The sequence below is a fragment of the Anomaloglossus baeobatrachus genome, chromosome 5, assembly GCF_048569485.1.
Source record: "Anomaloglossus baeobatrachus isolate aAnoBae1 chromosome 5, aAnoBae1.hap1, whole genome shotgun sequence".
NCBI lineage: Eukaryota > Metazoa > Chordata > Amphibia > Anura > Aromobatidae > Anomaloglossus > Anomaloglossus baeobatrachus.
The window spans coordinates 564,772,699-564,786,590 of record NC_134357.1 but is presented as its reverse complement, the minus strand read 5'-3'; the positions used below and the strand labels follow the sequence as shown (position 1 = coordinate 564,786,590).

The following is a 13,892-nucleotide window of genomic DNA, read 5'->3' as shown; positions in this document are numbered from 1 at the left end:
CCCACCCTAACAATATCAGTCAGCAGCCGCCCAGAATTGCCGCATACATTATATGCGACAGTTCTGGGGCTGTACCCGGCTCTTCCCGATTTGCCCTGGTGCCGTTGGCAAATCGGGGTAATAAGGAGTTATTGGCAGCCCATAGCTGCCAATAAGTCCTAGATTAATCATGTCAGGCGTCTATGAGACACCTTCCATGATTAATCTGTAAGTTACAGTAAAAAAAACACACACACCCGAAAAAATCCTTTATTTGAAATAAAAAACACACACAAATTCCCTCATTACCAATTTATTAACCCCGACAAACCCTCCATGTCCGGCGTACTCCACAGTCCTCCAGCGTCGCGTCCAGCTCTGCTGCATGGAGGTGACAGGAGCAGCAGAAGACACCGCCGCTCCGGTCACCTCCACACAGCAAATGAGGTGAGTAGCGCGATCAGCTGCTGTCACTGAGGTTACCCGCGGCCACCGCTGGATCCAGCGGTGGCCGCGAGTTACCTGACTGACAGCAGCTGATCGCGCTACTCACCTCATTTGCTGTGTGGAGGTGACCGGAGCGGCGGTGTCTTCTGCTGCTCCTGTCACCTCCATGCAGCAGAGCTGGACGCGACGCTGGAGGACTGTGGAGTACGCCGGACATGGAGGGTTTGTCGGGGTTAATAAATTGGTAATGAGGGAATTTGTGTGTGTTTTTTATTTCAAATAAAGGATTTTTTCGGGTGTGTGTGTTTTTTTACTGTAACTTACAGATTAATCATGGAAGGTGTCTCATAGACGCCTGACATGATTAATCTAGGACTTATTGGCAGCTATGGGCTGCCAATAACTCCTTATTACCCCGATTTGCCAACGGCACCAGGGCAAATCGGGAAGAGCCGGGTACAGCCCCAGAACTGTCGCATATAATGTATGCGGCAATTCTGGGCGGCTGCTGACTGATATTGTTAGGGTGGGGGGCTCCCCATAACGTGGAGCTCCCCATCCTGAGAATACCAGCCTTCAGCCGTATGGCTTTATCTGGCTGGCTTTTAAATTGGGGGGAACCGCACGCCGTTTTTTTTTAATTATATATTTATTTATTTTACTGCACAGTATAGACACGCCCACCGGCTGCTGTGATTGGGTGCAGTGTGACACCTGTCACTCAGCGTGGGGGCGTGTCTCACTGTAACCAATCATAGGCGCCGGTGGGCGGGGAAAGCAGGGAATAGGAGATTGTTTAATGAGCGGCCGGCTTTTTCAAAATAGTAAAAGCCGCCGCAGCCGTGTGAACGCCGTGCAGCGCCGGTGATCGGGGATCGGTGAGTATGAGAGAGGGGGGGACACTTCAGTCAATCGGGGGATTAGCGGTCACCGGTGAATCCTTCACAGGTGACCGCTAATCAGTACTCGACACAGACAGAGCCGCGGTATGAGGATGAAGTCGGGTGAAGTTCACCCGAGTTCATTCTCATCGCGCAACTCTGTCTGCTGTCAGCCGACATTTATAAACGACATTGTGCATCACACACACGGACATTCCACACGGACATTCCACGTACACATACACGTTAATTCCACACGCACACACGGACGTTCTGCACACAAACACGGCTAGCATACGCAATTCACACAGGTGCCACACGGACCATAAAAACGGACACAAAAACGGGACACGGACCCGAAAAACGGCCCGTAACACACGTGCGTGTTTTTCACGGACGTGTGAAGGGGGCCTAAGAGAGCAGCTGCTAATATACCATTACAAAATAGCAAACAGGTATTTGAAGCTGCCTGTACCTTTTGGAGTCCTGCGAAACTCAAGGTGTAGTATCCTCCAGAGGCTGCAGTTGCGCAGAAAATTATTGTCACGAGGGTACTACGACACAGAGTGGTTCCTCCTATTCTTGGTGTCGGGAGATCACTGCACAGTGCTTCATACACACTTGCTCAAGATAATACTGCCAGCTTTGCAGATTCTCCTTTATCCATCGCTGCTAGGGTTAAGTAGATTCTCTGGTCGCTTGAAACTCTGAGTGTGAGCAATAGTTAGCTGTTCTCTATTGCAAAACAGTTCTGCTATAAAGACTTCTCTCCTAGTCCAGGTAAACTGCTGGTGATAGTTTCTGCTATTTTTGCCTATAGAGAGAACCTGTGAGCTGAGGACGAGGAAGCCATTCAGAGAACATTTGCTGTGTGAAAGGTGTGTTGTTTTCCCTTCCTTAGTCCTCTTTGATTTTTTCCCCTCCGGTCCGTTCCTCATTATAACCTCTTGTTGTTTGGAGTGCTTTGTATGATTGCTGTTTATTTTATCCCTGTCTGTCTTTGTCTTATCCTCTCTGTGTCTTTAACCTAGAGCGGGACTAGCGTTCCGGCTGCCCTACACTATACAGGGCTAAGCCCAGGGAAAGACGGGGATAGACAAGTGATCGGTGATTGAATGAAAGAACCCCTATAGGGACATTAGGGCATTTAAGGATCAGTCTCAGGTGAGTTTAGGAGGTGACCCTGCTCCCCTTTCCCTAGCACAAGGGCCCATTGTTGTAACATGTACCCTGTGTGCTGTGGCGCTCGCCAGGGGTTCCTGGTGGAACCCTGGTAGTCACTGCATGAAACCTATTGATCAGCAACTTCTAAGCAGTGCTCACAAGCAGAAATAGTTGCAATGGGTACCAGACATACATGAAGAATAATTTTAAAAAAATCATCTTTACTAATGAGTGTCATGCAACCCTGGATGGACGAGATAGATGGAGTATTGGATGGTTGGTGGATGGCCATCATTTGCCAAGAAGGCTGCAACTTCAGAAAGGAGGTGGTGGAGTCATGTTTTGGGCTTCAATCATATGGTGAAAGCTGGTAGGCCCCTTTAAGCTCCCTGAAATGGTAAAAATGATCTTGGTAAAGTATATAGAGTTTCAGACTAGCCACTTTCTTCCATGGTAGAAATATAACTGTGCCATCAGTAGCCAAATCATCTTCATGCTTGACAATACACCATCTCCTGCTGCAAAGAATGCATAACAATGTCTAAAATTTACTAACCTGAAATTTTAATTTCCTGGTGTCCGCAGACAGCACATAATGGGTAAATACTTCACCCCTAGCTAGAAACCGAAGGCAAGGTAAGAAGCAACTAATAATTAACCACAAATGATTGACTACTTCCCATTCCATACCAGGAAGGGGGGGGGATCTTTTTAGGAAGAACTTTTTACGGTAGGGTACAGGAACCAGCACTGTTTTGCTGAAGGCTGAACCCGCTGTAGCAGAGACATCTAATCTGTAACGCTTCACAAAAGTAGATGTAGATGACCAAGAGGAAGCAGCTCTACAGATGTGTTCTAGTGGACCATGTGCCAATTCAGCCTAAGAAGCGTAAGTTGCTCTAGTGGAGTGAGCCCTGACGTGAAGCGGAGAATCCTTGTAATTTTGTATGTATTACAGATTAGGCCCCTGATCCATCATGGTAATGTACCCTTACTAGGTTTCTTTCCTCAGTTTAGACCGCCAAATTGAACAAACAGGTTCTTTTCCTTACTAAATACCTGAGTCCTTTGAAGATGAAGGAGGAGAATCCTTTTGACATCTAACAAATGATGTTGCTTGTCCCTTTTAGGCTAAAGAAAAAAAGACCAGGAACAAAATCTCTTGAATTATGTTATGACTGAATTCACTTTAGGAATAAATCCTCTCATATTCCTGAGAGCAATTTGATCTGGGAAGATGCGGATGTATGGTTCTCTTGAAGACAATACTTGAAATTCCCCAACCCTTTTACCCCTGTAACCACTAACCGAAATAGCGTTTTCAGAGATAGATCTTTCATGGTTGCCTGCTTTGCTGGTTTGAAAGGACACTCCTGCAAGACCCTGAGCCCTAAAGCTAGATCCCAGGAGGGCATGGGAGCCCGGAAGGGAGGTTTGAGGTTCTTAATAGCTTTGAAAAAATGTTCATATAAGGTGATGAGTGACCAGAGAGAGCAATTCAGATAAGCATTGATAGCTGAAAATTGAGACTTAGGGGTACTTCTCACATAGCGAGATCACTAGCGAGATTGCTGCTGAGTCACAGGTTTTGTGACGTACCAGTGATCTCATCAGCGATCTCGCTGTGTGTGACACTAAGCAGCGACCTGGCCCCTGCTGTGAAATCGCTGATCGTTACACACTGTTCTGGTTCATTTTTTGCTCGTTGGTCTCCCGCTGTGCAGCACACATCGGCGTGTTTGACGGCGGGAGACAAACGAGCACCGACTCTGTGTAAGCTAATACCCTGGCAAATGTGTACCCTGGCTACGTGTGCAGGGAGCCAGCGCTAAGGCTGCTTTCACACTGCGTTTTTTTAACATGCGGCATGAACATTTTTTTGCTGTAAAAGCGGATCCTGCTTTTACAGCAAAAAAACACGTGCAAACGCATGTGTTATTTTGCAGGATCCTGTCACTTTAAGTTTATGGGTGGGCATTGGAGTCATGTGATTGGGAGTCAGTGGAACTGAACGTAATAGACTGGGAGCCGGCTTCTGACAGTTGCGGAGGCTCGTAACCAAGGTAAACATCGGGTAACTTGCTTGGATACGAGCATCCGCAGGTGCTAGGAGCCAGGCTGCCTGCACACGTAAACAACGGGTAACTAAGAGAAGCGCTTTGCTTGGTTACCCGATATTTATCTTGGTTACGAATGTCCGCAGCTCTCAGGCGGGGGAGAGAGAGGAGAGGGAGAGAGAGGCAGAGAGGTAGGGGGAGAGAGCCAGAGAGGGAGAGAGAGAGAGAGAGGGGGAGAGAGACAGAGAGGGGAGAGAGAGGGACTGATCACCCAAGGCTGGTTTCTGTGCATGCTCAGTAGAGCAAGCAGGATCCTGTCTATCAGCATGCCAGCGTTCACATGCGTTTGCATGCAGTATAGTCAGGATCCAGCAATTTGCAGTATTTGGACGCAGCTCAAAACCGCTACAAGTAGTGTTTTTGAAAAATGTTAAATAACTGCAAATCGCTGGATCCTCACTATAACGCACGCAAACGCATGTGAACGCATGTTGACGCGAGTCCATTGCAAATGCATTGAAATGAAAATGCATTTGCACTGGATCCGTTTTTGTGTTAAAAAAACGTTCAGGACGCATGTTAAAAAAATGTAGTGTGAAAGCAGCCTAAGCGGTGTACGCTGGTATCCAGGGTAAATATCGGATAACCAAGCAAAGCGCTTTTGCTTAGTTACCCGATATTTACCCTGGTTACCAGCGTACACTGCTTAGCACTGGCTCCCTGCACACGTAGCCAGGGTAAATATCGGGTAACCAAGGAAAGCGCTTTGCTTAGTAACCCAATGTGTACCCTAACTACGTGTGCAGGGAGCCAGCGCTAAGCAGTGTACGCTGGTAACCAGGATAAATATCGGGTAATTAAGCAAAACGCTTTGCTTAGTTACCTGATATTTATCCTGGTTACCAAGCGCAGCATCGTTACAGGAGTCGCTGGTGGCTGATCGCTGGTGAGATCTGCCTGAATGACAGCTCACCAGCGACCATGTAGCGACGCACCAGCGATCCTGACCAGGTCGTATCGTGGTCGGAATCGCTGGTACATCGTTTAGTGAGACGGTACCCTTAGGAGTGTTAATTGTTGAACCCTCCTCAAACCCCGAATGTAGGAACTGTAGAATGGAAGATAAACCTAATTCGGCTGTTCAGAAAAACAACAGGTAGAATAGATCTTCCATATCCTAGAATAGACTACGTGTAGCTAATCTTCTGGCTGCAGAGAAGGTATAATTCACCTCCTCTGAGAGGACCTGAGCAGCTAAATCTTCTCAGACAATCACCATGCTGGCATATGTATCTTAGCTGGGTCTGCATAATGGTTGCTGTGTGGTATCAGCAAGTCTAGTATAAGCATTTGCTTCCAATATCTGTCTTTCACCATCTGTCAAACCAACAGAAATCAGGCTCTTCAAGGCCAGAAGGGAAGGATCTATATCACCCACTTTCACGATTAATGGAATTGGAGAAAACACAAATTAGTGTAATGTTGCCGGCACTCGACTCACTCATCTCCCCGGCTGTCCAACTCCTCTTGTTCTGGTTCTTACCATGTCTCTCTACACTCAGGGTCTGTGCACACCACACAAGTCTCCTGGGAGCATGCTGAGGGCAGTTCCCCGTACTCTGGAAGTGTCAACAGCCTATGGGTGGTGGACACTAGGAATTTAAAGCACTCTTCCCTTTTGGGAGGTGCCTAAGCGACTTAAATATTGTGACATTCCTCACCTGCTAGTTAGTTGTCAAGTTCTTGCAACCTTGTGCCTGCGGCTGTCCTGCTAGTCTGCGCCCGAACTTGTCGGGTCTGCCTGAATTATTGTCCATTCTGCCAGCCTGTATCAACGTTCCAGCCATCCTGTCTGAATCAGCTGAATCAGCCAACCTGTGTGAACCAACCGTCCACTTTGAACCAGTACCCTGCCCTAGAGTGATATCTGGTGTCTACCAGCATACAAGTCGAACCTCCGGTGAAAACCCAGTAAGCACTTAGTCACAACCCTCCAAGGTAAGCCCGGCCTGGGGTGCAGTGGGTCCACACCCACATGCGTGACAGTTTGCTGAGGCCATGGACCCCACTGACTTCAGGACCCTTCCCCTTGCTGAAATTTTTCATTTCACCAGTAAACGTATCAGCAGGACCAAATTCTGTCCAAGCTGCGGACTGTGTACCACCAACTAAATGCTCTGGCTCTTCAACTGCATCAACAGCAGATACTTCAGCAGTCTCTGCCCAGCTGGCAAAACACACATCCGGTTTAGGCCCATGTCTGTCTTCACCTCTACATTTTGATGGAGACCATAAAGCAAATCATTCAGAGTTCATTGCCAGTATTCGCTGCACTTTGAACTGCTGTCCCGTCAGTTCACCTCAGACTGGGTCATAGTGTCATTAATTTTGTCTTACTTGAGAGGAGAGGTCCTGACATGGCTCAGCACCCTATGGGATTAAGGGGATTCCTTAACTCAAGACTTGTGAGCCTTCTTGAGGGAGTTCCATAAGGTTTTTGATGAGCCGGGCTGAGTCACCTCAGCAGCGTCATCCTTTGTCAGGCTACATCAGGGTAGTCTAATTCAAGGTATGATTTCGAATCTTGTCCTCTGAACTTTGTTAGAACAATGAGGCACTAGTTGTAGCCTTCTGGGAGGGTCTGCTTGGAAGGATAAAAGTCAAACTGGCTGGTCAATACATTCCTACTTTCCTAGATGACTTTATTTCCCTGGCAATCTGGATTGACCTTAGGTTTCAAGAATGGTGACGCGTGAGAAGCAATCAATGCAGCTGGCACTATTCTTCCTTAGTCTCCTGCCACTTCTAAGCCTATGCAGGTCGAAGGCGTTAAGCTTCATGAGAAATCACAGCAACATCGTCATGTCAGGGGATTGTGTTACTACTGTGGTAGCCAAAACATCAGCATCTGTCCCGAAAATTCAGGAACCTGTTATATGTAGGATCTATTGGAGACGCAACCCTAGGCAAAAGTAACTCCTTTCCGCCATTGACTCTGTCAGTGTCTGAGACATGTAGAGAGGCCTAAATAACTGACATATCCTACCTGGATTCTGGTTCTGCTGGAATGACTTCACTGATGATCTCATTGGTAGATGGAAATGGAAGAGCCCTTTCTGAAACTATTCTTTTCATTACTGAGCAGATGGAGCTGTAGATAGTAATGCTGCATACGGAGAAGATCGCCTTTCATGTGCTTCCTAGCCTGTTGTAACCAGTTATTCTTGATTTGCCATGGCTACGTTTTCACGAGCCTGTTCTAGACTGGAGATCCAGTGAGGTTCTTCGTTGGGGACAATCTTGCCATGAGAGGTGTCTTGTTCCTGTAAGTCCTGTCTGTCTGCCTGTCTCACCACCTAGTCTGCCGGGCTTGCCTCCCACTTACTGGTCACCTTAGACGCAGACGCTTTAGACAAGAAGAAAGCAGAGACGTTAGCTCTACATAGCTGTACCATTGTCCCATTAACTTGATCCCGGGATCCTCACCTCCTTCAGACGGAGGCCCAAGCTATGTCCAAAGATCTGGACTCTGGAGGCTGTAGGTGCATTTCACTCGTGATACAGTCTGTAATGCTTGGCGCCGGGGGATAGAACTGCGGCGAGCTGAAGATGACCCACTGGAGCACAGGGAGACCCCGGGCTATTCTAACATGGGGCAGAGGACCTGGACTGTGGCAGCTGACCCTCAGGACATAGGGGCGGACACAGGAGCAGACAGGACTGAGTCTCAAGTGCAGATAGAGACCACCAGGGTGGCTCAAGGCAGACAACACAGGCCTTATGCCCTCTGTTCCTTAGCGCTGAAGAAGGGTTTCTCTCTACAAAGTCGATTATAGACGACAGACAGGTGAAAATCAGGACAGGCATGCGAGACAAAATCACATCAAAGTCAATGGTAGCTGGCAAACAGGTGGAAATCAGGACAAACATGCGAGACAAAATCACACGAATACAAAGCAAACTTAAAAAAAAAAACAGACAGGACAAAACAAAGAAGGAGATCTTTTCCAAATGGGAATACAGTTAGGTCCAGAAATATTTGGACAGTGACACAATTTTCGTGAGTTGGGCTCTGCATGCCACCACATTGGATTTGAAATGAAACCTCTACAACAGAATTCAAGTGCAGATTGTAACGTTTAATTTGAAGGTTTGAACAAAAATATCTGATAGAAATTGTAGGAATTGTACACATTTCTTTACAAACACTCCACATTTTAGGAGGTCAAAAGTAATTGGACAAATAAACCAAACCCAAACAAAATATTTTTATTTTCAATATTTTGTTGCGAATCCTTTGGAGGCAATCACTGCCTTAAGTCTGGAACCCATGGACATCACCAAACGCTGGGTTTCCTCCTTCTTAATGCTTTGCCAGGCCTTTACAGCCGCAGCCTTCAGGTCTTGCTTGTTTGTGGGTCTTTCCGTCTTAAGTCTGGATTTGAGCAAGTGAAATGCATGCTCAATTGGGTTAAGATCTGGTGATTGACTTGGCCATTGCAGAATGTTCCACTTTTTTGCACTCATGAACTCCTGGGTAGCTTTGGCTGTATGCTTGGGGTCATTGTCCATCTGTACTATGAAGCGCCGTCCGATCAACTTTGCGGCATTTGGCTGAATCTGGGCTGAAAGTATATCCCGGTAGACTTCAGAATTCATCCGGCTACTCTTGTCTGCTGTTATGTCATCAATAAACACAAGTGACCCAGTGCCATTGAAAGCCATGCATGCCCATGCTATCACATTGCCTCCACCATGTTTTACAGAGGATGTGGTGTGCCTTGGATCATGTGCCATTCCCTTTCTTCTCCAAACTTTTTTCTTCCCATCATTCTGGTACAGGTTGATCTTTGTCTCATCTGTCCATAGAATACTTTTCCAGAACTGAGCTGGCTTCATGAGGTGTTTTTCAGCAAATTTAACTCTGGCCTGTCTATTTTTGGAATTGATGAATGGTTTGCATCTAGATGTGAACCCTTTGTATTTACTTTCATGGAGTCTTCTCTTTACTGTTGACTTAGAGACAGATACACCTACTTCACTGAGAGTGTTCTGGACTTCAGTTGATGTTGTGAACGGGTTCTTCTTCACCAAAGAAAGTATGCGGCGATCATCCACCACTGTTGTCATCCGTGGACGCCCAGGCCTTTTTGAGTTCCCAAGCTCACCAGTCAATTCCTTTTCTCTCAGAATGTACCCGACTGTTGATTTTGCTACTCCAAGCATGTCTGCTATCTCTCTGATGGATTTTTTCTTTTTTTTTCAGCCTCAGGATGTTCTGCTTCACCTCAATTGAGAGTTCCTTAGACCGCATGTTGTCTGGTCACAGCAACAGCTTCCAAATGCAAAACCACACACCTGTAATCAACCCCAGACCTTTTAACTACTTCATTGATTACAGGTTAACGAGGGAGACGCCTTCAGAGTTAATTGCAGCCCTTAGAGTCCCTTGTCCAATTACTTTTGGTCCCTTGAAAAAGAGGAGGCTATGCATTACAGAGCTATGATTCCTAAACCCTTTCTCCGATTTGGATGTGAAAACTCTCATATTGCAGCTGGGAGTGTGCACTTTCAGCCCATATTATATATATATAATTGTATTTCTGAACATGTTTTTGTAAACAGCTAAAATAACAAAACTTGTGTCACTGTCCAAATATTTCTGGACCTAACTGTATATCCCACAGGTTAAGGAATGAGGAATCCGGCCTCAGACTGAGGCATTCTACTCATGCATGACACCAACAAGAGCTTCAGGAGACATCGGATGGGAGCTTGGAGATGCACCACAGGTTTTGGAACGAAATGTCCAGGTTCGGGTTGGAGTATTCCATCCATGCATGACACCGACGAAGGCTTCAGACAGCATCGGATGGGGGTATCCACGCACAACACCAGCAAAGGCTTCAGAGGGCATTGGATGGGAGCTTGGAGATGCCCCACGGATTCATGAACGAAGTGTCCAGGTTCGGGTTGGAGCATTCAATCCACACACAACACCGATGAAGGCTTCAGAGGGTATCGGATGGGGGTTTCCATGCACAACACCGATAAAGGCTTCAGAGGGCATTGGATGGGAGCTTAGAGATGCACCACAGGTTCAGGAACAGGAGCGAAAACAGAATTCCGAAATACAAAAGATCTCTGGAAGGACAGAGCCGAGCGGACAGGTTTCTTCAATCGGGAAACTTCAATGACAGGACGAAAACTAAACCACCAGAGAAAGAACGATCAAACGCCCAATGATAGAATTGCAAATTTTATTGTGTAAATACAAAGGACAACATGAAAAGGGTGGAGAGAAATGGTGCAGGAAAATCATTCACCCCAAGTGGTCACGGACCCCATCATATGTAATACATATAACCACTGAGATGGTATTTACCCAGTATATATACAGTGCCTACAAGTAGTATTCAACCCCCTGCAGATTTAGCAGGTTTGATAAGATGGAAATAAGTTAGAGCCTGCAAACTTCAAACAAGAGCAGGATTTATTAACAGATGCATAAATCTTAAAAACCAACAAGTTATGTTGCTCAGTTAAATTTTAATAAATTTTCAACATAAAAGTGTGGGTCAATTATTATTCAACCCCTAGGTTTAATATTTTGTGGAATAACCCTTGTTTGCAATTACAGCTAATAATCGTCTTTTATAAGACCTGATCAGGCCGGCACAGGTCTCTGGAGTTATCTTGGCCCACTCCTTCATGCAGATCTCCTCCAAGTTATCTAGGTTCTTTGGGTGTCTCATGTGGACTTTAATCTTGAGCTCCTTCCACAAGTTTTCAATTGGGTTAAGGTCAGGAGACTGACTAGGCCACTGCAACACCTTGATTTTTTCCCTCTTGAACCAGGCCTTGGTTTTCTTGGCTGTGTGCTTTGGGTCGTTGTCTTGTTGGAAGATGAAATGATGACCCATCTTAAGATCCTTGATGGAGGAGCGGAGGTTCATGGGCAAAATCTCCAGGTAGGCCGTGCTATCCATCTTCCCATGGATGCGGACCAGATGGCTAGGCCCCTTGGCTGAGAAACAGCCCCACAGCATGATGCTGCCACCACCATGCTTGACTGTAGGGATGGTATTCTTGGGGTCGTATGCAGTGCCATCCAGTCTCCAAACGTCACGTGTGTGGTTGGCACCAAAGATCTCGATCTTGGTCTCATCAGACCAGAGAACCTTGAACCAGTCTGTCTCAGAGTCCTCCAAGTGATCATGAGCAAACTGTAGATGAGCCTTGACATGACGCTTTGAAAGTAAAGGTACCTTACGGGCTCGTCTGGAACGGAGACCATTGCGGTGGAGTACGTTACTTTTGGGTTTTGACTGAAACCAATGTCCCCACTGCCATGAGATCTTCCCGGAGCTCCTTCCTTGTTGTCCTTGGGTTAGCCTTGACTCTTCGGACAAGCCTGGCCTCGGCACGGGTGGAAACTTTCAAAGGCTGTCCAGGCCGTGGAAGGCTAACAGTAGTTCCATAAGCCTTCCACTTCCGGATGATGCTCCCAACAGTGGAGACAGGTAGGCCCAACTCCTTGGAAAGGGTTTTGTACCCCTTGCCAGCCTCGTAACCCTCCACGATCTTGTCTATGATTGCCTTGGAATACTCCTTTGTCTTTCCCATGTTGACCAAGTATGAGTGCTGTTCACAAGTTTGGGGCGGGTCTTAATTAGTCAGAAAAGGCTGGAAAAAGAGATAATTAATCCAAACATGTGAAGCTCATTGTTCTTTGTGCCTGAAATACTTCTTAATACTTTAGGGAAACCAAACAGAATTCTGGTGGTTTGAGGGGTTGAATAATAAATGACCCTCTGAATAAACTTTTCACAATTTAAAAAAAAAAAAAGAAAAGAAATAACATTCTTTTTTGCTGCAGTGCATTTCACACTTCCAGGCTGATCTACAGTCCAAATGTCACAATGCCAAGTTAATTCCGAATGTGTAAACCTGCTAAATCTGCAGGGGTTGAATACTACTTGTAGGCACTGTACATACAATTCCCACTAGATATCACTATATATCCATCCAATTATAATTCCCCATGCATACGACCATAAGATTTTAAAGTCGGCAAAAATAGTCACTGATTGTATGATGGATCCATAATTAGACTACTTACATGGGCACAGGTCAGATGCTGGATATAAGGAGAGAGGGATTCCGTAGATCGGACAAAGTTCTGGCTGAGGCAAAAAAAACAGAGTCAGTGGAGTCCATGGCCTGTTGAAGCTGTAAAGCTTGCCGCCGAGGGATGGTACTATGGTAAGCTGAAGTGGACTCACTGGACCACATGGAGAGACCCTGAGCCTACCCTAACATGGGGTAGAGGACTAAGACTGTGGCAGCTGACCCAAAAGACCCGGGGGCGAACACAGGAGCAGACAGGAATGAGTCTCAAGTGCAGACAGGGACCACCAGGGTGGCTTAAGGGAGACAACACAGGCAGGATGGACAGGCAGAGTCTCTAGTCCCAACAGGATAGGACGGACAAGCAAAGTCACTGGCAAGGCATCTGGCAGGACCAAGATGGACAGGCAGAGACTCTTGCACCAGCAGGGTGCAGGCCAGGCAAAGTCACAAGTACCAACAAGGCTGGACGAATAGGTAGCAGGTACAGATGGGCTGGTTGCCAGGTACGGGCAGGGACAGGACTGGAACCAGGTGTCAACAGGAAGGAAGGCTTTGTAGCCGGGTAGTGACAGGACTGGAACCAGGGGCCAAAAAGGCAAGATGGGCTGGTAGCCAGGTTCGAGCAGGACAGGACAAGCAGGACAGGAAAGGACCAGACGAGACGGACAGGGTGACCTGACAACTACTGTAACTAGACAGAAAACAACTGACTAAACTGATGGTGTTGAACAGGGAGCTTGTCTTAAAATGGGAGCTTGCCTTAAACACCCAGTGCCTCTCAGCGATAGGCTGAGAGGCACTTCCTAGGAGCGGCATGCTGGCCCTTTAAGAGAGGGGCAGTGGCACGTTCGCACTCCTTAGGGTACCTTCACACTATAGCGATGCAGCAGCGATCCGACCAGCGATCTGACCTGGTCAGGATCGCTGCTGCATCGCTACATGGTCGCTGGTGAGCTGCCAAACAGGCAGATCTCACCAGCGACTAGTGACCAGCCCCCAGCCAGCAGCGACGTGCAAGCGACGCTGCGCTTGCACGGAGCCGGCGTCTGGAAGCTGCGGACACTGGTAACTAAGGTAAACATCGGGTATGGTTACCCGATGTTTACTTTAGTTACCAGCGCACACCGCTTAGCTTAGCGCTGGCTCCTTGCTCTCCTAGCTACAGTACACATCGGGTTAATTAACCCGATGTGTAATGCAGCTACATGTGCAGAGAGCAGGGAGCCGCGCA

The 13,892-nt window shown here is 47.1% G+C and overlaps 1 protein-coding gene across 1 annotated transcript in view; it reads left to right on the top strand.

The window, feature by feature from the left end:
• Nucleotides 1-13,892, top strand: part of LOC142313030 (uncharacterized) — a 248,965-nt gene that overhangs the window by 157,211 nt on the left and 77,862 nt on the right.